Raw genomic sequence first — 4,232 nt, forward strand, 5'->3', positions numbered from 1 at the left:
AGCAAATATCTCATTTTTACCTCTCCGAGTGACGATGACGTCACGGAGAGGTTTTACACTGGACGTATCTGTCAACGTGTTCGCAGTTGGCAAATCGGAGCAAACGTGTTCGCAATTTCCGGACCAGGTTCGCGGTAAACAGAAATTCCGAAAACTCTACTTCATTGCTTATTTAACGCCAATGGTTAGCTAGTCGTTACACCTTCATCAGCCAATTCTTTTACTCAATACCCTCAGTATTTATTGGCTTCTAACAACAACACCATGCATTCACTAGTCCTTTGTGTATACCACATAGACACCAATCTCCAACATTGGCTTCTAACACCACCATTTACTGGTCTTTCGTCTATAGCACATAGACACCAATCTGCAACATTGGCTTCTACTCCATCATCGTCGTTAGGCTTAAAATTTACGCGGCGATCGGCTAGGGTTTCGAGAAACGTCTAGCCTCCCAATGGCAGGACTTCCACCATCGGTTCACGCGAGTAATGAAGATTCCATCTGAATCGAACACTATAGGCGTATCAAGGTTAATATAAAGCCAGTAGCATGAAAAGATCTCTTACAAAACGATATCAATTTCTTTTTACAGAATTCTAAATGGAAATATTTTAAATATGTTTCGGCATTACGATTCTGTTAGTAGTTGTGTAGCTATAAATCTCTGTCTCATCTCAATATTCCAAGAACATCTTTTGGTATTAATATTTCAAATTTGGTGTTTACTTTTTAATTCAGCTTTACTACATTTATATATAGTGTAAACGTAAATTTAAACTCCACTAAATAATATGGGTCTTTATATTGTATCTTTCTACAAGTTTTGTTACGATTTGGTCTATGTATTAAGATACCGAAATTGGCCTTCTTTCGTGTAATTTTTTAGGAGGTCTTAACGGCTTAGAGTGAGCCGAATGTTAAATACACATTTAAGTGATAGATATTATGTCCTTTGAAGGAATTATTGTGGTTATGTAGTAAAAGAAGTGACAGTTTAACCTTTAAAAATGCACTTGGCGTGTGTCATCAAATTTGTGATATTTATTTCCGGTTTTTCTCATTGGCTGATTGACCTTTGTTTAAAAAGTAATTTATTTATTGAAAATGTTAGCCCACGTCTCGACTGGGAAAGGTTTATTTTGGCTTCCCAACTTGTTAAATGCTGTCACCGATAATAAGTTTATTATTATTGAAATTGTTTTTCAATTTTTTCCATTTATAGGTTATGAATATATGCATACGCTTACTATCAAGAGGTCAAATGCTTACATTTGGAACCGTAGGTCTCAAAGACACCTAAGCAAAACTAACCTATATCTTTCCTAACCCTAACCTGATCTATAAAAAGAGCAATATTTGGAAAAGGAAGATGCCTATTGTTCAAAAACCTTAATGAATATAGCGTTATTGTTCAAGGACCTAAAGAAATAAAGCATTTTCTCGAAAAGGCCCGCTTTTATAATGCAATGACCTTATATTAATCTCGATCTGTAGCATAAAAATAACAATTCTTATGTCATGAAATATTTTCGAATGAGCAATAATTGAAATCATGCATTGAATATATGTATAGTTTTAAAAATTGTGCTTACAGACCTAAGAAAGGTCGTGTTTAAAAAGTAAAATGTGCTCTTTATTAACACCAATCTGACTACATTAGTTGTTACCCAAGAGAGTTCATTTGGATAATTTTAACGGCATCAACTCATAGTCGTGTTAATTCGAGCTTGATATAATAGAAAAGCCTTCAACGTGTATATACACAATAGAGCTATCTCAGTTGTGTCGTCAGTGCCTAGGTAAAACGTCACGGGCTTAGCTTTGGCAGTGGGCGGCCATGTTTGGTACCACTTTGGTTCTATGGGCAAATAGCATGGGTGACGTCACACAAAAGCTTCTGAGATAGCTCTATAGGAAAGGTTTTGAAGTCCCACTGAACACGACAATAAAGATTCCAGTAAAAGGGGTGAATAGGGGTTTGAAATGGGCAAATAGTGACAAGAAATGTGGTAGATAAGGACTTGAAATGGGGTAAATAAGGACTTGAAAAGTGGTAAATAGGGGTTTTGCAATGGTGTAAATAGGGCTTGAAATGGGGTAAATATGCACTAGAAATGGGGTAAATTTAGACTTGAAATGGGGTAAATAGGGGTTTTGCAATAGTGTAAATAGGGCTAGAAATGGGGTAAATATAGACTTGAAATGGGGTAAATATAGACTTCAAATGGGGTAAATATAGACTTGAAATGGGGTAAATATAGACTTGAAATGGGGTAAATATAGACTTGAAATGGGGTGAATAGGGACTTGAAATGGGGTGAATAGGGACTTTAAATGCGGTAAATATAGAGTTGAAATGGGGTGAATATGGACTTAAAATGGGGTAAATATAGACTTGAAATGGGGTAAATAAGGACTTGAAATGAGGTAAATAGGGGTTTTGCAATAGTGTAAATAGGGCTAGAAATGGGGTAAATATAGACTTGAAATGGGGTAAATATAGACTTGAAATGGGGTAAATATAGACTTGAAATGGGGTAAATATAGACTTGAAATGGGGTGAATAGGGACTTTAAATGCGGTAAATATAGAGTTGAAATGGGGTTAATATGGACTTCAAATGGGGTAAATATAGACTTGAAATGGGGTAAATATGGACTTGAAATGAAGTAAATAGGGGTTTGCAATGGTGTAAATGGGAGCTTGAAATGGGGTAAATATAGATTTGGAATGGGGTAATTAAGGACTTAAAATGGGGTAAATAGGGGTTTGCAATGGTGTAAGTTTTTTTAAAAATTAGCTCCATTTTCGTATTATTTTAAGACCATTTAATGGTATAATCGAAGGTGTTATTTTAATCCATTTAGGTATAATTTGAGCACCTTTTATCGAATGATTTTTTTTGAACCCTTTTTTGCACCATTCATTTTCGCTAATGGTGTTAATAAAATATCACACTATTTTCATACCATTTCACCGCCTTGTTAAGGTGTACAAATAGTGCAGAATAAATTTTACACCACTACAACACTATTCAGGTACCTTAATTTAGAGTGCATAACTCCATTTTCACATCATTTCAACATCTTTTTTATGGGCCTGCGAAGGTGTTATTTTATATCAATTGCGCACCTTTTCGAGGATGAGGTTTTTTCAGCCCTTTTTTACACCTTCTATTTAAGCCAATGGTGTTCGAAACATAACTCTATATTCACATTATTTCTACACCTTTTATATTGGCCTTGCAAAGGTGTTATATTACATCGTTTAGGTATGATTTGTGCGCCTTTTAATGAATGAGGCTTTTTCAACCCTTTTTCACACCGTTTATTTAAGCGAATGGTGTTTAAAAAATATCGCACTAATTCTATGCCATATGACCACCATTTAATGGGGTATTCGATGGGGTTATTTTATATAATTAAGGTATCATTTGCACACCTTTTAAAGAATTATGTTTTATAAACCCATTTCTACACCATTGGTTTAAGCTAATGGTGTTTTTAAAATATCGAACTATTTTCGTATAATTTCAGCACCTTGTCAAGGTGCACAAAGAGTGCACATTGTTTTAACACCATTATGGCACTATTTAGACACCACAATTTTTTACAGTGTAGGTGTATCTTTCGTGGCAGCAAAAACTAAGGTCACGCCCATTAAGGAAGAAGCAATGACCATTCCTAGATTAGAATTAATGGCGTGCCTGTTAGGCGCGCGTCTAGGCAACTATGTTAAAGAAGCATTTAACGACCCTTCAATAGAAACATACTATTGGACGGATTCAAACGTAGCCTTAGGTTGGGTGAAAAGCGACCCCCATAACTGGAAACAATTCGTTAGTAACCGAACCACAGAGATCAGAAATCTAACCAAAACACAAAATTGGGCCCATTGTCCAGGCAGCGAAAATCCCGCTGACCTCCCCTCTAGAGGTATACATGGAAAAATTGATTAACAATGAATTGTGGTGGTACGGGTCCCCTTGGTTAAGACTATCAAAAGAAAACTGGCCAAAAGGTGAATGTAAGGAGGTTAGCCATGAATCTGTAGAAATAGAAAGGCGCCACTTGACACTATCAGTGACTGCCGCAGAAACAGGCAACTTATATAACATAATAGACCTAAATAAGTACTATTCAGTAAAGAAAGCATTTAGAATCACCTCTTATGTTTTAAGATTCATTAAAAACATTAGAAAATACGCCCCAAAAATAGTAGGACCT

Source organism: Phalangium opilio, unplaced genomic scaffold (genome assembly GCF_054372755.1).
Source record: "Phalangium opilio isolate 3A_F unplaced genomic scaffold, DU_Popi_V2 ptg000017l_1, whole genome shotgun sequence".
In the NCBI taxonomy this organism is placed as follows: domain Eukaryota; kingdom Metazoa; phylum Arthropoda; class Arachnida; order Opiliones; family Phalangiidae; genus Phalangium; species Phalangium opilio.